Source organism: Bombina bombina, chromosome 9 (assembly GCF_027579735.1).
Source record: "Bombina bombina isolate aBomBom1 chromosome 9, aBomBom1.pri, whole genome shotgun sequence".
Classification (NCBI taxonomy): domain Eukaryota; kingdom Metazoa; phylum Chordata; class Amphibia; order Anura; family Bombinatoridae; genus Bombina; species Bombina bombina.
The window spans coordinates 271712127-271736736 of NC_069507.1; the positions used below are offsets into that span (position 1 = coordinate 271712127).

The 24610-nt window shown below is 45.4% G+C and overlaps 1 protein-coding gene across 1 annotated transcript in view; it reads left to right on the top strand.

Annotated features, from left to right (window-relative positions):
- The window catches only part of LOC128640317 (alpha-2-macroglobulin), a gene marked incomplete in the record, with an annotated part of 664962 nt that overhangs the window by 328642 nt on the left and 311710 nt on the right, over positions 1 to 24610 (top strand).

Consider the following 24610-nt stretch of genomic DNA (forward strand, 5'->3'; position numbering starts at 1 on the left):
CCCCTATACAGCCTGATGCTCTCCTCTTATACAGAGTGACACTGTCCCCTATACAGCCTGCTGCTCTAATCTTATACAGAGTGACACTGTCCCCTATACAGCCTGCTGCTCTCCTCTTATACAGAGTGATACTGTCCCCTATACAGCCTGCTGCTCTCCTCTTATACAGAGTGACACTGTCCCCTATACAGCCTGATGCTCTCCTCTTATACAGAGTGACACTGTCCCCTATACAGCCTGATGCTCTCCTCTTATACAGAGTGACACTGTCCCCTATACAGCCTGCAGCTCTAATCTTATACAGAGTGACACTGTCCCCTATACAGCCTGCTGCTCTCCTCTTATACAGAGTGACACTGTCCCCTATACAGCCTGCTGCTCTCCTCTTATACAGAGTGACACTGTCCCCTATACAGCCTGCAACTCTCCTCTCATACAGAGTGACACTGTCCCCTATACAACCTGATGCTCTCCTTTTATACAGAGTGACACTGTCCCCTATACAGCCTGCTGCTCTCTTATATAGAGTGACACTGTCCCCTATACAGCCTGATGCTCTCCTCTTATACAGAGTGGCACTGTCCCCTACACAGCCTGATGCTCTCCTCTTATACAGCCTGCTGCTCTCCTCTTATACAGAGTGACACTGTCCCCTATACAGCATCCTGCTCTCCTCTTATACAGAGTGACACTGTCCCCTATACAGCCTAATGCTCTCCTCTTATACAGAGTGACACTGTCCCCTATACAGCCTGATCCTCTCCTCTTATACAGAGTGACACTGTCCCCTATACAGCCTGATGCTCTCCTCTTATACAGAGTGACACTGTCCCCTATACAGCCTGATGCTCTCCTCTTATACAGAGTGACACTGTCCCCTATACAGCCTGATGCTCTCCTCTTATACAGAGTGACACTGTCCCCTATACAGCCTGCTGCTCTAATCTTATACAGAGTGACACTGTCCCCTATACAGCCTGCTGCTCTCCTCTTATACAGAGTGACACTGTCCCCTATACAGCCTGCTGCTCTCCTCTTATACAGAGTGACACTGTCCCCTATACAGCCTGATGCTCTCCTCTTATACAGAGTGACACTGTCCCCTATACAGCCTGATGCTCTCCTCTTATACAGAGTGACACTGTCCCCTATACAGCCTTCTGCTCTCCTCTTATACAGAGTGACACTGTCCCCTATACAGCCTGCTGCTCTCCTCTTATACAGAGTGACACTGTCCCCTATACAGCATCCTGCTCTCCTCTTATACAGAGTGACACTGTCCCCTATACAGCCTAATGCTCTCCTCTTATACAGAGTGACACTGTCCCCTATACAGCCTGATGCTCTCCTCTTATACAGAGTGACACTGTCCGCTATACAGCCTGATGCTCTCCTCTTATACAGAGTGACACTGTCCCCTATACAGCCTGATGCTCTCCTCTTATACAGAGTGACACTGTCCCCTATACAGCCTGTTGCTCTCCTCTTATACAGAGTGACACTGTCCCCTATACAGCCTGATGCTCTCCTCTTATACAGAGTGACACTGTCCCCTATACAGCCTGATGCTCTCCTCTTATACAGAGTGACACTGTCCCCTATACAGCCTGATGCTCTCCTCTTATACAGAGTGACACTGTCCCCTATACAGCCTGCTGCTCTCCTCTTATACAGAGTGACACTGTCCCCTATACAGCCTGTTGCTCTCCTCTTATACAGAGTGACACTGTCCCCTATACAGCCTAATGCTCTCCTCTTATACAGAGTGACACTGTCCCCTATACAGCCTATTGCTCTCTTCTTATACAGAGTGACACTGTCCCCTATACAGCCTGCTGCTCTCCTCTTATACAGAGTGACATTGTCCCCTATACAGCCTGTTGCTCTCCTCTTATACAGAGTGACACTGTCCCCTATACAGCCTGATGCTCTCCTCTTATACAGAGTGACACTGTCCCCTATACAACCTGATGCTCTCCTTTTATACAGAGTGACACTGTCCCCTATACAGCCTGCTGCTCTCTTATATAGAGTGACACTGTCCCCTATACAGCCTGATGCTCTCCTCTTATACAGATTGGCACTGTCCCCTACACAGCATGATGCTCTCCTCTTATACAGCCTGCTGCTCTCCTCTTATACAGAGTGACACTGTCCCCTATACAGCCTGATGCTCTCCTCTTATACAGCCTGCTGCTCTCCTCTTATACAGAGTGACACTGTCCCCTATACAGCCTGCTGCTCTCCTCTTATACAGAGTGACACTGTCCCCTATACAGCCTGCTGCTCTCCTCTTATACAGAGTGACACTGTCCCCTATACAGCCTGCAACTCTCCTCTCATACAGAGTGACACTGTCCCCTATACAACCTGATGCTCTCCTTTTATACAGAGTGACACTGTCCCCTATACAGCCTGCTGCTCTCTTATATAGAGTGACACTGTCCCCTATACAGCCTGATGCTCTCCTCTTATACAGAGTGGCACTGTCCCCTACACAGCCTGATGCTCTCCTCTTATACAGCCTGCTGCTCTCCTCTTATACAGAGTGACACTGTCCCCTATACAGCATCCTGCTCTCCTCTTATACAGAGTGACACTGTCCCCTATACAGCCTAATGCTCTCCTCTTATACAGAGTGACACTGTCCCCTATACAGCCTGATCCTCTCCTCTTATACAGAGTGACACTGTCCCCTATACAGCCTGATGCTCTCCTCTTATACAGAGTGACACTGTCCCCTATACAGCCTGATGCTCTCCTCTTATACAGAGTGACACTGTCCCCTATACAGCCTGATGCTCTCCTCTTATACAGAGTGACACTGTCCCCTATACAGCCTGCTGCTCTAATCTTATACAGAGTGACACTGTCCCCTATACAGCCTGCTGCTCTCCTCTTATACAGAGTGATACTGTCCCCTATACAGCCTGCTGCTCTCCTCTTATACAGAGTGACACTGTCCCCTATACAGCCTGATGCTCTCCTCTTATACAGAGTGACACTGTCCCCTATACAGCCTGATGCTCTCCTCTTATACAGAGTGACACTGTCCCCTATACAGCCTTCTGCTCTCCTCTTATACAGAGTGACACTGTCCCCTATACAGCCTGCTGCTCTCCTCTTATAGAGTGACACTGTCCCCTATACAGCATCCTGCTCTCCTCTTATACAGAGTGACACTGTCCCCTATACAGCCTAATGCTCTCCTCTTATACAGAGTGACACTGTCCCCTATACAGCCTGATGCTCTCCTCTTATACAGAGTGACACTGTCCGCTATACAGCCTGATGCTCTCCTCTTATACAGAGTGACACTGTCCCCTATACAGCCTGATGCTCTCCTCTTATACAGAGTGACACTGTCCCCTATACAGCCTGTTGCTCTCCTCTTATACAGAGTGACACTGTCCCCTATACAGCCTGATGCTCTCCTCTTATACAGAGTGACACTGTCCCCTATACAGCCTGATGCTCTCCTCTTATACAGAGTGACACTGTCCCCTATACAGCCTGCTGCTCTCCTCTTATACAGAGTGACACTGTCCCCTATACAGCCTGTTGCTCTCCTCTTATACAGAGTGACACTGTCCCCTATACAGCCTAATGCTCTCCTCTTATACAGAGTGACACTGTCCCCTATACAGCCTATTGCTCTCTTCTTATACAGAGTGACACTGTCCCCTATACAGCCTGCTGCTCTCCTCTTATACAGAGTGACATTGTCCCCTATACAGCCTGTTGCTCTCCTCTTATACAGAGTGACACTGTCCCCTATACAGCCTGATGCTCTCCTCTTATACAGAGTGACACTGTCCCCTATACAACCTGATGCTCTCCTTTTATACAGAGTGACACTGTCCCCTATACAGCCTGCTGCTCTCTTATATAGAGTGACACTGTCCCCTATACAGCCTGATGCTCTCCTCTTATACAGATTGGCACTGTCCCCTACACAGCATGATGCTCTCCTCTTATACAGCCTGCTGCTCTCCTCTTATACAGAGTGACACTGTCCCCTATACAGCCTGATGCTCTCCTCTTATACAGCCTGCTGCTCTCCTCTTATACAGAGTGACACTGTCCCCTATACAGCCTGCTGCTCTCCTCTTATACAGAGTGACACTGTCCCCTATACAGCCTGCTGCTCTCCTCTTATACAGAGTGACGCTGTCCCCTATACAGCCTGCAACTCTCCTCTCATACAGAGTGACACTGTCCCCTATACAGCCTGCTGCTCTCCTCTTATACAGAGTGACACTGTCCCCTATACAGCCTGCTGCTCTCCTCTTATACAGAGTGACACTGTCCCCTATACAGCCTGCTGCTCTCCTCTCATACAGAGTGACACTGTCCCCTATACAGCCTGCTGCTCTCCTCTCATACAGAGTGACACTGTCCCCTATACAGCCTGCTGCTCTCCTCTTATACAGAGTGACACTGTCCCCTATACAGCCTGCTGCTCTCCTCTTATACAGAGTGACACTGTCCCCTATACAGCCTGCTGCTCTCCTCTTATACAGAGTGACACTGTCCCCTATACAGCCTGCTGCTCTCCTCTTATACAGAGTGACACTGTCCCCTATACAGCCTGCTGCTCTCCTCTTATACAGAGTGACACTGTCCCCTATACAGCCTGCTGCTCTCCTCTCATACAGAGTGACACTGTCCCTTATACAGCCTAATGCTCTCCTCTTATACAGAGTGACACTGTCCCCTATACAGCCTGCTGCTCTCCTCTCATACAGAGTGACACTGTCCCCTATACAGCCTGCTGCTCTCCTCTTATACAGAGTGACACTGTCCCCTATACAGCCTGCTGCTCTCCTCTCATACAGAGTGACACTGTCCCCTATACAGCCTGCTGCTCTCCTCTTATACAGAGTGACACTGTCCCCTATACAGCCTGCTGCTCTCCTCTTATACAGAGTGACACTGTCCCCTATACAGCCTGATGCTCTCCTCTTATACAGAGTGACACTGTCCCCTATACAGCCTGCTGCTCTCCTCTTATACAGAGTGACACTGTCCCCTATACAGCCTGCTGCTCTCCTCTTATACAGAGTGACACTGTCCCCTATACAGCCTGCTGCTCTCCTCTTGTACAGAGTGACACTGTCCCCTATACAGCCTGATGCTCTCCTCTTATACAGCCTGATGCTCTCCTCTTATACAGAGTGACACTGTCCCCTATACAGCCTGCTGCTCTCCTCTTATACAGAGTGACACTGTCCCCTATACAGCCTGCTGCTCTCCTCTCATACAGAGTGACACTGTCCCCTATACAGCCTGCTGCTCTCCTCTTATACAGAGTGACACTGCCCCCTATACAGCCTGATGCTCTCCTCTTATACAGAGTGACACTGTCCCCTATACAGCCTGATGCTCTCCTCTTATACAGAGTGACACTGTCCCCTATACAGCCTGTTGGTCTCCTCTTATACAGAGTGACACTGTCCCCTATACAGCCTGCTGCTCTCCTCTTATACAGAGTGGCACTGTCCCCTATACAGCCTGATGCTCTCCTTTTATACAGAGTGACACTGTCCCCTATACAGCCTGCTGCTCTCCTCTTATACAGAGTGACACTGTCCCCTATACAGCCTGCTGCTCTCCTCTCATACAGAGTGACACTGTCCCCTATACAGCCTGATGCTCTCCTCTTATACAGCCTGCTGCTTTCCTCTTATACAGAGTGACACTGTCCCATATACAGCCTGATGCTCTCCTCTTATACAGAGTGACACTGTCCCCTATACAGCCTGCTGCTCTCCTCTTATACAGAGTGACACTGTCCCCTATACAGCCTGCTGCTCTCCTCTTATACAGAGTGACACTGTCCCCTATACAGCCTGCTGCTCTCCTCTTGTACAGAGTGACACTGTCCCCTATAAAGCCTGATGCTCTCCTCTTATACAGCCTGCTGCTCTCCTCTTATACAGAGTGACACTGTCCCCTATACAGCCTGCTGCTCTCCTCTTATACAGAGTGACACTGTCCCCTATACAGCCTGCTGCTCTCCTCTTATACAGAGTGACACTGCCCCCTATACAGCCTGATGCTCTCCTCTTATACAGAGTGACACTGTCCCCTATACAGCCTGCTGCTCTCCTCTTATACAGAGTGACACTGTCCCCTATACAGCCTGCTGCTCTCCTCTTATACAGAGTGACACTGTCCCCTATACAGCATCCTGCTCTCCTCTTATACAGAGTGACACTGTCCCCTATACAGCCTAATGCTCTCCTCTTATACAGAGTGACACTGTCCCCTATACAGCCTGATGCTCTCCTCTTATACAGAGTGACACTGTCCCCTATACAGCCTGATGCTCTCCTCTTATACAGAGTGACACTGTCCCCTATACAGCCTGATGCTCTCCTCTTATACAGAGTGACACTGTCCCCTATACAGCCTGTTGCTCTCCTCTTATACAGAGTGACACTGTCCCCTATACAGCCTAATGCTCTCCTCTTATACAGAGTGACACTGTCCCCTATACAGCCTGATGCTCTCCTCTTATACAGAGTGACACTGTCCCCTATACAGCCTGATGCTCTCCTCTTATACAGAGTGACACTGTCCCCTATACAGCCTGCTGCTCTCCTCTTATACAGAGTGACATTGTCCCCTATACAGCCTGTTGCTCTCCTCTTATACAGAGTGACACTGTCCCCTATACAGCCTGATGCTCTCCTCTTATACAGAGTGACACTGTCCCCTATACAACCTGATGCTCTCCTTTTATACAGAGTGACACTGTCCCCTATACAGCCTGCTGCTCTCTTATATAGAGTGACACTGTCCCCTATACAGCCTGATGCTCTCCTCTTATACAGAGTGGCACTGTCCCCTACACAGCCTGATGCTCTCCTCTTATACAGCCTGCTGCTCTCCTCTTATACAGAGTGACACTGTCCCCTATACAGCATCCTGCTCTCCTCTTATACAGAGTGACACTGTCCCCTATACAGCCTAATGCTCTCCTCTTATACAGAGTGACACTGTCCCCTATACAGCCTGATCCTCTGCTCTTATACAGAGTGACACTGTCCCCTATACAGCCTGATGCTCTCCTCTTATACAGAGTGACACTGTCCCCTATACAGCCTGATGCTCTCCTCTTATACAGAGTGACACTGTCCCCTATACAGCCTGATGCTCTCCTCTTATACAGAGTGACACTGTCCCCTATACAGCCTGCTGCTCTAATCTTATACAGAGTGACACTGTCCCCTATACAGCCTGCTGCTCTCCTCTTATACAGAGTGATACTGTCCCCTATACAGCCTGCTGCTCTCCTCTTATACAGAGTGACACTGTCCCCTATACAGCCTGATGCTCTCCTCTTATACAGAGTGACACTGTCCCCTATACAGCCTGATGCTCTCCTCTTATACAGAGTGACACTGTCCCCTATACAGCCTTCTGCTCTCCTCTTATACAGAGTGACACTGTCCCCTATACAGCCTGCTGCTCTCCTCTTATACAGAGTGACACTGTCCCCTATACAGCATCCTGCTCTCCTCTTATACAGAGTGACACTGTCCCCTATACAGCCTAATGCTCTCCTCTTATACAGAGTGACACTGTCCCCTATACAGCCTGATGCTCTCCTCTTATACAGAGTGACACTGTCCGCTATACAGCCTGATGCTCTCCTCTTATACAGAGTGACACTGTCCCCTATACAGCCTGATGCTCTCCTCTTATACAGAGTGACACTGTCCCCTATACAGCCTGTTGCTCTCCTCTTATACAGAGTGACACTGTCCCCTATACAGCCTAATGATCTCCTCTTATACAGAGTGACACTGTCCCCTATACAGCCTGATGCTCTCCTCTTATACAGAGTGACACTGTCCCCTATACAGCCTGATGCTCTCCTCTTATACAGAGTGACACTGTCCCCTATACAGCCTGCTGCTCTCCTCTTATACAGAGTGACACTGTCCCCTATACAGTCTGTTGCTCTCCTCTTATACAGAGTGACACTGTCCCCTATACAGCCTAATGCTCTCCTCTTATACAGAGTGACACTGTCCCCTATACAGCCTATTGCTCTCCTCTTATACAGAGTGACACTGTCTTCTATACAGCCTGCTGCTCTCCTCTTATACAGAGTGACACTGTCCCCTATACAGCCTGTTGCTCTCCTCTTATACAGAGTGACACTGTCCCCTATACAACCTGATGCTCTCCTTTAATACAGAGTGACACTGTCCCCTATACAGCCTGCTGCTCTCTTATATAGAGTGACACTGTCCCCTATACAGCCTGATGCTCTCCTCTTATACAGAGTGGCACTGTCCCCTACACAGCCTGATGCTCTCCTCTTATACAGCCTGCTGCTCTCCTCTTATACAGAGTGACACTGTCCCCTATACAGCCTGCTGCTCTCCTCTTATACAGAGTGACACTGTCCCCTATACAGCCTGCTGCTCTCCTCTCATACAGAGTGACACTGTCCCCTATACAGTCTGCTGCTCTCCTCTTATACAGAGTGACACTGTCCCCTATACAGCCTAATGCTCTCCTCTTATACAGAGTAACACTGTCATTTTGTTGATTTGAATACCTGTAACTATCTAGCACTGATTAATTGGAAAACATAATTGGTTTGGTGAGTCCATTAAGCCTTGAACTTCATAGACAGGTGAATCCAATCATGAGAAAAGGTATTTAAGGTGGCCAATTGCAAGTTGTTGTTCTCTTTGACTCTCCTCTGAAGAGTGGCAACATGGGGGCCTCAAAACAACTCTCAAATGACCTGAAAACAAAGATTGTTCAACATTATGGTTTGGGGGAAGGCTACAAAAAGCTATCGTAGAGATTTAAGCTGTCAGTGTCCACTGTGAGGAACATAGTGAGGAAATGGAAGACCACAGGCACAGTTCTTGTTAAGGCCAGAAGTAAAATATTGGAGAGGCAAAGGCAAAGGATGGTGAGAACGGTCAAAAACAGCCCACAGACCACCTCCAAAGACCTACAACATCATCTTGCTGCAGAAGGTGTCACTGTGCATCGTTCAACAATTCAGCGTATGGGAGAGTGATGCGGAAGAAACCTTTTCTACACACACGCCACAAACAGAGTTGCTTGAGGTATGCAAACGCACATTTGGACAAGCCAGCTTCATTTTGGAAGAAGGTGCTGTGGACTGATGAATCAAAGATTGAGTTATTTGGTCATAACAAGGAGCGTTATGCATGGCGGCAAAAGAACACAGCGTTCCAAGACAAACACTTGCTACCCACAGTAAAATATGGTGGATGTTCCATCATGTTATGGGGCTGTGTGGCCAGTGCCGGTACTGGGAATCTTGTTAAAGTTGAGGGTCGCATGGATTCCACTCAAAATCAAACGTAAGGGAAAGTGTCCGTAGCAACTCCTCTTCATACGAAAACAAGGACTCCAATATAAAATTCAGAAATATTTATTTGAGGCAAATGTAACATAAAAACAGAACGTGAGCACACAGCTCACATAATCAGGAAAGAATGACCAGTACTGCAGAGAATGGCAGACATGTTTCATGTGGGGCCTGCACACTTGTTCATAGGCTACACATACTGGACTCACCTTTTAAAGGAATATACTACAATTAAATTTAACACACATGTGATGTTTAACCCCTTCCTGTCTGTTACGGTACCAACAGTGTACCAAGGGTTAATACCAGATGAACAATGTCCTGCATAGACAATCAGCACTTCACAACCTTGATCAGTTTCCCTGCAAACATGAGACCAAGCTCCACATTTCAGGTTTAAAACAGAATGACTTTTATTAAAAGGCTATGCCTAGTATTTATGCAGGTCTGACCCCCCCAGATGGGGGTTGAATAAATGTTGTACATTAGATAAAAGGGGAAGACGCCCTTTTACATGATACAATGGACTTTTACATGATACAATGGAATTACATTACTTAAATACTTTAAACACAAGACACTCTGGGCTCTTCTTATAACTTAGGCGTTTTCTCTCTGAGGGTGATCAAACAATGGAATGCTTATCCCTAACTTTAATGACAGTACACAATAGCTAAGGCCAGCAAACCTGTCTTTAGAAATTAGTTTCTTAGCTAAACACAGTTAACTCCTTCAGTCCTGACAGAAGGGTCTGTCACATAGCTCCCCCCTTGTGGAACACTCCGGCAGACCCGGCTTGACCCTTTTGCGGGTCAACCTGGGGATGACCGGACTAGGAGGTGGTAGGCATGTCAGTTTGCCAGGATAATCCATCTGTATTCCCGTTATGAGAGAGAATTCCTGTCCATACAAACAAGGGTTCAACTTCCTCAGTGCCCAGACTAGGGCTAAACAGTCATTCAAAATCCCATCAGCTTCTTTACGAGTTTTTTGTACCTGCTCTTTATAGGTATCCACAATCCCTTCATACTGACATAGGGTGCCCTTGAGTTGCTGCACCTCACTATGAGCCAGCGTCAGCTTCTCCTCAAGTGTCGCTAAGTTTGTCTTTAATGTTTCATGTTCCACTCTCAAGCTGGTGTTTTCTGCAGTCTGTCGGTGCAGCTTGTCTAGCAGAGATTCACGTTCTAAACATGCTTTTTCCTCTGCGCTCCTCTTCTCCTTCATCAGCGCATTGTAACGGGACTTCCACGTATCAATAGCGGATAGAGATTTACTGAGCTCAGCGTCCTGGGGCTTAGCAGCAGGTGGGTCAGTCTCTGCTGCACGGATCTGGGCACGGGTAGTCACAGGGTTAACATCCGCGGGACCCATAGGAGCGTAGGCAGAAACAAGGGGGGGCCAAGGTATTTCCAAGGAGAACATCAGCTGGTAAATCCTTCATGACCCCCACATTCACAGGTCTAGCGCCCACTCCCCAATCCAAATGTACCCTGGCAACAGGTAGGCGGAACACAGTGCCCCCTGCTACCCTCACAGCCACAGTGTCTCCAGTGTGCTGTTTCTCAGACACCAAGTTCTTTCGAAGCAAGGTCATGGTAGCACCAGTATCCCGTAAACCACTGACCTCCTTCCCATTCACTTTAACCAGTTGCCGGTTATTCCGGTGGGCAGCTTGCACAAGGTCTGCCTCATGTAGGATGCCCCAGCATTCTTGCGCTTCTACGTAGCGGGCCGCAGGCTGAGGATTACGTGGGATTCCGCTGGCGGGTCTTCTCCAGGACTGTGCTTGGTTCGCTGCATTTAGGGGACACTCTGGTCTTTTGTGCCCTAGTTGCTTACATCCAAAGCACCGAATCGGTTGTGAGTAGCCCCGCGAATTGAACCGGGCTCTCTGAGGGTAGTTCGTGGCCAGAGGCCGTGTGGTATAGCGGTGCGCCGGGGGTTGGTAACTGGCAGCTGCTGTGCGGTGCACCTTACATGCCCACTCAAGGTAGGAATCACCAGCTAATTTAACAGTGTCTCTGAACCTCCTCCGGTATGCCTCCGGTGTAACCGCATACCTGGAGAGCAGAGCCTCTTTTACAGTATTATAATCCCCGACTTCCTCATCTGGAATGGCCCGAAAAGCCTCACTGGCCCGGCCGGATAATTTTCCGGATAATATCATGACCCAGTCCTCTGCGGGTACCTTGTGTAGTGCACATTGCCTCTCAAAATCCGCAAGGTACCCATCAATCTCTCCTTCTGTTTCCAGGAAGTTTTTAAAAGCTGCAAAATTTACTTTTCTCTTTTCCACTGGGTTTGCTGCAGCGCCGCTTTGGCGAAGTAGGTTGGCCTCCACAGCTGCTATGACCCGGTCGATAATTTCCGCAGATGGGTTGGGGCCATAATGTGCCAGTCTTATTTTAACCGCCCGATCAAAGCTTGCTTCTGCGGGGGTTCTGTCTGCTATGCTGGGCCCATTGGTTCCTTCTGTCCCTGGTACTCTTTCCATCTTAGTCAGTATTGTAATAATCCCCCTCTTCCTGAGGTTACTGGCTTGTGTAGTTGCTCTTCTGGGCGATAAGGTTCATTCCGTCGCTTGCCACCAATGTTACGGTACCAACAGTGTACCAAGGGTTAATACCAGGGAACAATGTCCTGCATAGGGAATCAGCAATTCACAAACCAGCCAGTTTTCAGGTTTAAACAGAAAGACATTTATTAAAAGGCTATGCCTAGTATTTATGCAGGTCTGACCCCCCCAGATGGGGGTTGAATAAATGTTGTACATTAGATAAAAGGGGAAGACGCCCTTTTACATGATACAATGGAATTACATTACTTAAATACTTTAAACACAAGACACTCTGGGCTCTTCTTATCACTTAGGCGTTTTCTCTCTGAGGGTGATCAAACAATGGAATGCTTATCCCTAACTTTAATGACAGTACACAATAGCTAAGGCCAGCAAACCTGTCTTTAGAAATTAGTTTCTTAGCTAAACACAGTTAACTCCTTCAGTCCTGACAGAAGGGTCTGTCACACTGTCTATGTTAATTGGTTTTGTACACGCTATTATGACATAAAAATAGGCCAATCAAAAAAGAGAAAGCACCGCACACCATTACCGACAAAAACTCGTAATCTAGCCGTTTGTTTGTTTTGTCACTGTAGCTTGCATGAATAATATTAACTCTTATAATAATTTTTTTCACATTATTTTGTCCAACCCCTGTAAGTACAGAACAGGTAGGAATGTGCCATAGCACATGCACTTCAATGTGAAGCTGTCAGTGTAGCAGGTAGTAGGGGCACACACATTAGCTGTATACATGCTACAACCATATAAATATCCCATTAACAAAAAGAGCATTTTATTGGCAACAGCGTTGGAATCACCACCACCACCACCACTAGCCACCGAAATGTAAGGCTTAAAAAGTTCAAATTTACAATATTCATTAATGATTTTGCAATGTCCTGTGACTCCTGTGTCAGCCAATAAATATGTTTCACTTTTGTGTTAAGCCACGCTTGAACCTTTTTTGAAAACAAAACAACTTTTTGTACTGCTTCTGGCATGTATCACTAGCACTAGCTGCTCTTTATTTAAATGGAATTCTGTAGATATAAGATATCTAATAATTCTACACCTCTCTGATTACAGGGCACAAGATTAAAAATAATCACAAGCTCTGGCATAATGAAGCCATTAAAGTGTGAACCTGTCATGTATGACCTGCTGTTTGTACCCATAGTCCAGGGTAATAAAATCACATTTATAAAACCACACACACTTAGCTGCATCAAAATCTACCCATACAGCATTCTGCTCTCCTCTCATACAGAGTGACACTGTCCCCTATACAGCCTGATGCTCTCCTCTTATACAGAGTAACACTGTCCCTTATACAGCCTGATGCTCTCCTCTTATACAGAGTGACACTGTCCCCTATACAGCCTGCTGCTCTCCTCTTATACAGAGTGACACTGTCCCCTATACAGCCTGCTGCTCTCCTCTTATACAGAGTGACACTGTCCCCTATACAGCCTGATGCTCTCTTATACAGAGTGACACTGTCCCCTATACAGCCTGCTGCTCTCCTCTTATACAGAGTGACACTGTCCCCTATACAGCCTGTTGCTCTCCTCTTATACAGAGTGACACTGTCCCCTATACAGCCTGTTGCTCTCCTCTTATACAGAGTGACACTGTCCCCTATACAGCCTGCTGCTCTCCTCTTATACAGAGTGACACTGTCCCCTATACAGCCTGATGCTCTCCTCTTATACAGAGTGGCACTGTCCCCTATACAGCCTTATGCTCTCCTCTTATACAGAGTGGCACTGTCCCCTATACAGCCTGATGCTCTCCTCTTATACAGAGTGACACTGTGCCCTATACAACCTGATGCTCTCCTCTAATACAGAGTGACACTGTCCTGTATACTGCCTGCTGCTCTCCTCTTATACAGAGTGACACTGTCCCCTATACAGCCTGTTGCTCTCCTCTTATACAGAGTGACACTGTCCCCTATACAGACTGATGCTCTCCTCTTATACAGAGTGATACTGTCCCCTATACTACCTGATGCTCTCCTTTTATACAGAGTGACACTGTCCCCTATACAGCCTGCTGCTCTCCTCTTATACAGAGTGACACTGTCCCCTATACAACCTGATGCTCTCGTTTTATACAGAGTGACACTGTCCCCTATGCAACCTGATGCTCTTCTTTTATACAGAGTGACACTGTCCCCTATACAGCCTGATGCTCTCCTCTTATACAGAGTGGCACTGTCCCCTATACAGCCTGATGCTCTCCTATTATACAGCCTGCTGCTCTCCTCTTATACAGAGTGACACTGTCCCCTATAAAGCCTGCTGCTCTCCTCTTATACAGAGTGACACTGTCCCCTATACAGCATCCTGCTCTCCTCTTATACAGAGTGACACTGTCCCCTATACAGCCTAATGCTCTCCTCTTATACAGAGTGACACTGTCCCCTATACAGCCTTATGCTCTCCTCTTATACAGAGTGACACTGTCCCCTATACAGCCTGCTGCTCTCCTCTCATACAGAGTGACACTGTCCCCTATACAGCCTGATGCTCTCCTCTTATACAGCCTGCTGCTCTCCTCTTACACAGAGTGACACTGTGCCCTATACAGCCTGATGCTCTCCTCTTATACAGAGTGACACTGTCCCCTATACAGCCTGATGCTCTCCTCTTATACAGAGTGACACTGTCCCCTATACAGCCTGATGCTCTCCTCTTATACAGAGTGACACTGTCCCCTATACAGCCTGCTGCTCTAATCTTATACAGAGTGACACTGTCCCCTATACAGCCTGCTGCTCTCCTCTTATACAGAGTGACACTGCCCCCTATACAGCCTGATGCTCTCCTCTTATACAGAGTGACACTGTCCCCTATACAGCCTGATGCTCTCCTCTTATACAGCCTGATGCTCTCCTCTCATACAGAGTGACACTGTCCCCTATACAGCCTGATGCTCTCCTCTTATACAGAGTGACACTGTCCCCTATACAGCCTGCTGCTCTCCTCTTATACAGAGTGACACTGTCCCCTATATAGCCTGATGCTCTCCTCTTATACAGCCTGATGCTCTCCTCTTATACAGAGTGACACTGTCCCCTATACAGCCTGCTGCTCTCCTCTTATACAGAGTAACACTGTCCCCTATACAGCCTGATGCTTTCCTCTTATACAGAGTGACACTGTCCCCTATACAGCCTGATGCTCTCTTCTCATACAGAGTGACACTGTCCCCTATACAGCCTGATGCTCTCCTCTTATACAGAGTGACACTGCCCCCTATACAGCCTGCTGCTCTCCTCTTATACAGAGTGACACTGCCCCCTATACAGCCTGATGCTCTCCTCTTATACAGAGTGACACTGTCCCCTATACAGCCTGATGCTCTCCTCTTATACAGCCTGATGCTCTCCTCTCATACAGAGTGACACTGTCCCCTATACAGCCTGATGCTTTCCTCTTATACAGAGTGACACTGTCCCCTATATAGCCTGATGCTCTCCTCTTATACAGCCTGATGCTCTCCTCTCATACAGAGTGACACTGTCCCCTATACAGCCTGATGCTTTCCTCTTATACAGAGTGACACTGTCCCCTATACAGCCTGATGCTCTCTTCTCATACAGAGTGACACTGTCCCCTATACAGCCTGATGCTCTCCTCTTATACAGCCTGCTGCTCTCCTCTTATACAGAGTGACACTGTCCCCTATACAGCCTGCTGCTCTCCTCTTATACAGAGTGACACTGTCCCCTATACAGCCTGATGTTCTCCTCTATACAGCCTGATGCTCTCCCCCTATACAGCCTGATGCTCTCCCTTATACAGCCTGATGCTCTCCCCCTATACAGCCTGATGCTCTCCCCCTATACAGCCTGATGCTTTCCCCCTATACAGCCTGATGCTCTCCCCCTATACAGCCTGATGCTCTCCCATATACAGCCTGATGCTCTCCCCCTATACAGCCTGATGCTCTCCCTTATACAGCCTGATGCTCTCCCCCTATACAGCCTGATGCTCTCCCCCTATACAGCCTGATGCTCTCCCCCTATACAGCCTGATGCTCTTCCCTTATACAGCCTGATGCTCTCCCCTATACAGCCTGATGTTCTCCTCTATACAGCCTGATACTCTCCCCCTATACAGCCTGATGCTCTCCCTTATACAGCCTGATGCTCTCCCCCTATACAGCCTGATGCTCTCCTCTTATACAGCCTGATGCTCTCCCTTATACAGCCTGATGCTCTCCCTTATACAGCCTGATGCTCTCCTCTTATACAGCCTGATGCTCTCCTCTTATACAGCCTGATGCTCTCCTCCTATACAGCCTGATGCTCTCCCCCTATACAGCCTGATGCTCTCCCCCTATACAGCCTGATGCTCTCCCCCTATACAGCCTGATGCTCTCCCCTATACAGCCTGATGCTCTCCCTCTATACAGCCTGATGCTCTCCCTCTATACAGCCTGATGCTCCCCCCTATACAGCCGGATGCTCTCCCCCTATACAGCCGGATGCTCTCCCCCTACACAGCCGGATGCTCTCCCCCTACACAGCCGGATGCTCTCCCCCTATACAGCCGGATGCTCTCCCCCCTATACAGCCGGATGCTCTCCCCCTATACAGCCTGATGCTCTCCCCCTATACAGCCTGATGCTCTCCCCCTATACAGACTGATGCTCTCCCCCTATACAGCCTGATGCTCTCCCCCTATACAGCCTGATGCTCTCCCCTATACAGCCTGATGCTCTCCCCTATACAGCCTGAGGCTCTCCCCTATACAGCATGATGCTCTCCCTTATACAGCATGATGCTCTCCCTTATACAGCCTGATGCTCTCCCCCTATACAGCCTGATGCTCTCCCCCTATACAGCCTGATGCTCTCCTCTTATACAGCCTGATGCTCTCCCCCTATACAGCCTGATGCTCTCCCCTATACAGCCTGATGCTCTCCCTCTATACAGTCTGATGCTCTCCCTCTATACAGCCTGATGCTCCCCCCCTATACAGCCGGATGCTCTCCCCCTATACAGCCGGATGCTCTCCCCTATACAGCCTGAGGCTCTCCCCTATACAGCATGATGCTCTCCCTTATACAGCATGATGCTCTCCCTTATACAGCCTGATGCTCTCCCCCTATACAGCCTGATGCTCTCCCCCTATACAGCCTGATGCTCTCCTCTTATACAGCCTGATGCTCTCCCCCTATACAGCCTGATGCTCTCCCCCTATACAGCCTGATGCTCTCCCCTATACAGCCTGATGCTCTCCCTCTATACAGCCTGATGCTCTCCCTCTATACAGCCTGATGCTCCCCCCCTATACAGCCTGATGCTCTCCCCTATACAGCCTGATGCTCTCCCCTATACAGCCTGAGGCTCTCCCCTATACAGCATGATGCTCTCCCTTATACAGCATGATGCTCTCCCTTATACAGCCTGATGCTCTCCCCCTATACAGCCTGATGCTCTCCCCCTATACAGCCTGATGCTCTCCTCTTATACAGCCTGATGCTCTCCCCCTATACAGCCTGATGCTCTCCCCCTATACAGCCTGATGCTCTCCCCTATACAGCCTGATGCTCTCCCTCTATACAGCCTGATGCTCTCCCTCTATACAGCCTGATGCTCCCCCCCTATACAGCCGGATGCTCTCCCCCTATACAGCCGGATGCTCTCCCCCTACACAGCCGGATGCTCTCCCCCTATACAGCCGGATGCTCTCCCCCTATACAGCCTGATGCTCTCCCCCTATACAGCCTGATGCTCTCCCCCTATACAGCCTGATGCTCTCCCCCTATACAGCCTGATGCTCTCCCCCTATACAGCCTGATGCTCTCCCCTATACAGCCTGATGCTCTCCCCTATACAGCCTGAGGCTCTCCCCTATACAGCATGATGCTCTCCCCTATACAGCATGATGCTCTCCCTTATACAGCATGATGCTCTCCCTTATACAGCCTGATGCTCTCCCCCCTATACAGCCTGATGCTCTCCCCCTATACAGCCTGATGCTCTCCTCTTATACAGCCTGATGCTCTCCCCCTATACAGCCTGATGCTCTCCCCCTATACAGCCTGATGCTCTCCCCCTATACAGCCTGATGCTCTCCCCCTATACAGCCTGATGCTCTCCTCTTATACAGCCTGATGCTCTCCCTTATACAGCCTGATGCTCTCCCCTATACAGCCTGGTGCTCTCCCCCTATACAGCCTGGTGTTCTCCCCTATACAGCCTGATGCTCTCCCCCTATACAGCCTGATGCTCTCCCCCTATACAGCCTGATGCTCTCCCCCTATACAGCCTGATGCTCTCCCCCTATACAGCTTGATGCTCTCCCCCTATACAGCCTGAGGATCTCCCCCTATACAGCCTGAGGATCTCCCCCTATACAACCTGAGGATCTCCCCCTATACAGCCTTATGCTCTCCCCCTATACAGCCTGATGCTCTCCCCCTATACAGCCTGATGCTCTCCCCCTATACAGCCTGATGCTCTCCTCTATACAGCCTGATGCTCTCCCCCTATACAGCCTGATGCTCTCCCCCTATACAGCCTGATGCTCTCCCCCTATACAGCCTGATGCTCTCCCCTATACAGTCTGATGCTCTCCCCCTATACAGCCTGATGCTCTCCCCCTTTACAGCCTGATGCTCTCCCCCTATACAGCCTGATGCTCTCCTCTATACAGCCTGATGCTCTCCCCCTATACAGCCTGATGCTCTCCCCCTATACAGCCTGATGCTCTCCCCCTATACAGCCTGATGCTCTCCCCCTATACAGCCTGATGCTCTCCAGTATACAGTCTGATGCTCTCCCCCTATACAGCCTGAGGCTCTCCCCTATACAGCATGATGCTCTCCCTTATACAGCATGATGCTCTCCCCCTATACAGCCTGATGCTCTCCCCCTTTACAGCCTGATGCTCTCCCCCTATACAGCCTGATGCTCTCCTCTATACAGCCTGATGCTCTCCCCTATACAGCCTGATGCTCTCCCCCTATACAGCCTGATGCTCTCCCTTATACAATCTGATGCTCTCCCCCTATACAGCCTGATGCTCTCCCCCTATACAGCCTGATGCTCTCCCCCTATACAGCCTGATGCTATCCCCCTATACAGCCTGATGCTCTCCCCCTATACAGCCTGATGCTCTCCCCCTATAAAGCCTGATGCTCTCCCCCTATACAGCCTGATGCTCTTCCCTATACAGCCTGATGCTCTCCCCCTATACAGCCTGATGCTCTCCCCCTATACAGCCTGATGCTCTCCCCCTATACAGCCTGATGCTCTCCCCTATACAGCCTGATGCTCTTCCCTATACAGCCTGATGCTCTTCCTTATATAGCCTGATACTCACCCCCTATACAGCCTGACGCTCTTCCCTATACAGACTGACGCTCTTCCCTATACAGCCTGATGCTCTTCCCTATACAGCCTGATGCTCTTTCCTATATAGCCTGATTCTCCCGAGCTCAACTAGGGTTACTGTTTAACAATGGATTTCAAGAGAACTAAGTAAAATTAATAACTGAAGTAAATTAGAAATTTGTATGAAAGTGTTGCTCAGTCCATTTAACTTTCCAACTGAAAGAAAAAAGCGCAAACAGGACTCAAGTGCAATAAAAAACACAGTGGCACCAGCGCTCTAAAATTTCACACTTACAATGTTTATTAATAAAAACAGCATTTCAAAACAGTCATCAAAACACGACTTTCGTCCTCAATATTAAAATTTTCAGAAACACTCTCCCTTCTGTGATAATACAGTTCGTTTTCCGTGTCCACCGGAACTTAGAAAGTTTTAGGGGGAGGTTTGCTGTGCAAAATACGGAAGCTCTGTGAGCGCGTTTCATCTGCTATCGTGCAGACTTCCTCAGGGAGAATGATAGGTATTTCCGTATTTTGCACAGCAAACCTCCCCCTAAAACTTTCTAAGTTCCGGTGGACACGGAAAACTAACTGTATTATCACAGAAGGGAGAGTGTTTCTGAAAATTTGAATATTGAGGACGAAAGTCGTGTTTTGATGACTGTTTTGAAATGCTGTTTTTATTAATAAACATTGTAAGTGTGAAATTTTAGAGCGCTGGTGCCACTGTGTTTATTATTGCACTTGAGTCCTGTTTGCGCTTTTTTCTTTCAGTTGGAAAGTTCCTGCTCTACTACAAGCGGTACGAAGGATACATTTGGCAAACAAGCAGCAGAGGTCTCAAGTGGGTTTTTACATTACTTCATCTGGAGGTGGTAATATATATATATATATATATATATATATATATATATATATATATTTATTTGTTTTTCATATATTGCTCATATATTTGACTCCATATTTTTGGGTAATTCCCACTACCCTTTGGCTATTCTATTTTATAGGTGGTATATATTAGTGTGTCATTTCTTTTCATTTATCCTCTATTCATAAACTTTATTTATTTTTCCTAAGAGAGTTAGCGCCATTACTTTTCTCTGTGTGTGTTCAGTCCATTTAACTTTACTTTTCACTTTAATGTGCCCTAAAGTTAGTTGATAATTTCCCAATAAAGGGTCAGATTACGTGTGGAGCAGTATTTATCGTTCCCGCTTGTGCGCTAACTCCACTAGAAGTAAGCTTTTTGCGTGCGTCTGTAGCGCTTGTATTACAAGTTGAAAGCTAACCCGACATGAAAATATTTCACATTCCAGTGATCTTCACATAGCAGAATATGTTCTATTTATTCATAAATACATATTTCTACATATATCTGATGGTATTTTGTACAATATATACCTATATATATATATATATATATATATATATATATACACATGATTATATATAGGTATAGTTGTGTGTGTATATATATATATATATATATATATATACACATGATTATATATAGGTATAGTTGTGTGTGTATATATATATATATATACACATGATTATATATAGGTATAGTTGTGTGTGTATATATATATATATATACACATGATTATATATAGGTATAGTTGTGTGTGTATATATATATATATATATACACATGATTATATATAGGTATAGTTGTGTGTGTGTATATATATATATATACATGATTATATATAGGTATAGTTGTGTGTGTATATATATATATATATACACATGATTATATATAGGTATAGTTGTGTGTGTATATATATATATATATATATATATATATATATACACATGATTATATATAGGTATAGTTGTGTGTGTATATATATATATATATATACATGATTATATATAGGTATAGTTGTGTGTGTATATATATATATATATATATACACATGATTATATATAGGTATAGTTGTGTGTGTATATATATATATATATATATATATATATACACATGATTATATATAGGTATAGTTGTGTGTGTATATATATATATATATATATATATATATATACACATGATTATATATAGGTATAGTTGTGTGTGTGTATATATATATATATATATACATGATTATATATAGGTATAGTTGTGTGTGTGTATATATATATATACACATGATTATATATAGGTATAGTTGTGTGTGTGTATATATATATATATACACATGATTATATATAGGTATAGTTGTGTGTGTATATATATATATATATATATACACATGATTATATATAGGTATAGTTGTGTGTGTATATATATATATATATACACATGATTATATATAGGTATAGTTGTGTGTGTATATATATATATATATATATACATGATTATATATAGGTATAGTTGTGTGTGTATATATATATATATATATACACATGATTATATATAGGCATAGTTGTGTGTGTGTATATATATATATATATACACATGATTATATATAGGTATAGTTGTGTGTGTGTATATATATATATATATACACATGATTATATATAGGTATAGTTGTGTGTGTGTATATATATATATATATATATATATATACACATGATTATATATAGGTATAGTTGTGTGTGTGTATATATATATATATATATATATATATATATATATATACACATGATTATATATAGGTATAGTTGTGTGTGTATATATATATATATATACACATGATTATATATAGGTATAGTTGTGTGTGTATATATATATATATATATATATATATACATGATTATATATAGGTATAGTTGTGTGTGTATATATATATATATATACACATGATTATATATAGGTATAGTTGTGTGTGTATATATATATATATATATACATGATTATATATAGGTATAGTTGTGTGTGTATATATATATATATATATATATATATATATATACATGATTATATATAGGTATAGTTGTGTGTGTATATATATATATATATATATATATATATATATATATACATGATTATATATAGGTATAGTTGTGTGTGTATATATATATATATATATATGAAAGTCAAATGATAACTGCACATCAAAAGTTAAAACTTATCCTTTATTGAATTTTGTTAAAATTCCACGGCACACATGATAAAATCCATAAAACTTCAGTGAGAAATCCGTCAGTCTGACGCGTTTCGGCTATCTAGCCTTATTCATAGACTTCTATATATATATACATGATTATATATAGGTATAGTTGTGTGTGTATATATATATATATATACACATGATTATATATAGGTATAGTTGTGTGTGTGTATATATATATATATATATATATATATATATATATATATATATATATATACATGATTATATATAGGTATAGTTGTGTGTGTATATATATATATATATACACATGATTATATATAGGTATAGGTGTGTGTGTGTATATATATATATGAATATTTATTTATGTGCAGAACATTGGGATTTGATACATTACAGTAAATATAAAATGAATATTGTATAAATTTGCTTTTATGTGTTTTAACCTACTTAACTGCAAAGGGATTCCAACGCACTTTTTATATATATATATATATATATATATATATATATATATATATATATATATACACTTATGTGTGTCTGTAAATACATAAATACACATATACATTTTTATATAAATATATATACTGTGTGTGTATATATATATATATATATATATATATATAAATAGTGATATCGCGAATAGTTCCCCGGCGAACATAGCATGTTCGCGTTCGCCACGGCGGGCGAACATATGTGATGTTCGATCCGCCCCCTATTCGTCATCATTGAGTAATACTTTGACCCTGTACCTCACAGTCAGCAGACACATTCCAGCCAATTAGCAGCAGACCCTCCCTCCCAGACCCTCCTACCTCCTGGACAGCATCCATTTTAGATTCATTCGGAAGCTGCATTCTTAGTGAGAGGAGGGACAGTGTAGCTGCTGCTGATTTTATTGGGAAATCGATAGCTAGGCTAGTGTATTCAGTGTCCACTACACTACCTGAAGGACTCATCTGATCTCTGCTGTAAGGACAGCACCCCAAAAAGCCCTTTTTAGGGCTAGAACATCAGTCTGCTTTTTTTTTTCCCCCTGTGTAATCTAATTGCAGTTGCCTGCCTGCCTGCCAGCGTGTGTCAGGCTCACAGCATATACTGTGCCCACTTGCCCAGTGCCACTACTTATATCTAGTGTAACAGTAGTGTAGATTTAAAAAAAAACAACACTTTTTTGACTGTGTTAAATAATAGCAGTCAGTTTCCTTCACACGTGTGCGTTTCAGTGCCTGCCTGCCAGGGCACAGTGTCATCCCAGTGCAACTCATATCTGGTGTAACAGTAGTGTACATTTAAAAAAAAAAACAACACTTTTTGACTGTGTTAAATAATATCAGTCAGTTTCCTTCACACGTGTGCGTTTCAGGGTCTGCCAGGGCACAGTGTCATCCCAGTGCAACTCATATCTGGTGTAACAGTAGTGTACATTTAAAAAAAAAAATACAATTTTGACTGTAATAGATTGAATAGCAGTTAGTTGTCTGCAAGCGTGTGTGTCAGGCCTACAGCGTCTACTCTGCCAACTTCTGCCAGTGCACAGTGCCATTCATATCTGTTGTCACAGTAGCTTGCACGCATAGTACCACTAATCGGAAAAAAAATGACAGGCAGAGGCAGGCCACCCCGCAGGGTCCGTCGTGTTCATGGTGCTGTGATTCCCTTTGGCCCTAGAATAATGCCCAGTGTTCAGAGGCCACGTACCCCAAACTCGAACATTTCTGAGGACATAGTTGACTGGCTAACACAGGACACCCAATCTTCTACAGCTTCCGCTCGGAACCTTGACGCACCATCCTCCTCCAGCTTGGCTTCGGGCACCTCTCAAGTTACCACTTGCCCGCCTTCCGCCACCACCAACACTAGCACCACAGCCGCTTCACTTGATCTGTCAGAGGAGTTATTTACACATCAGTTGGAAGAAATGAGTGATAGTGATGCGCAACCATTATTTCCAGAGAATGTAGATAACAGGGATATGGCTCAGTCAGGCAGCATTACACACATGGACGTACGGTGTGATGATGATGATGATGATGTTGTACCCACTGCTGCTTCCTTTGTTGAGTTGTCAGATACAAGTGAGGCGGTTGATGATGACGATGCGTCTGTGGATGTCAGGTGGGTGCCCGCTAGAAGAGAAGAAGAACAGGGGGAAAGTTCAGATGGGGAGACAGAGAGGAGGAGGAGACGAGTTGGAAGGAGGGGGAGGTCGTCGCAAGGAGCTAGTGGCACAGTCAGACAGCATG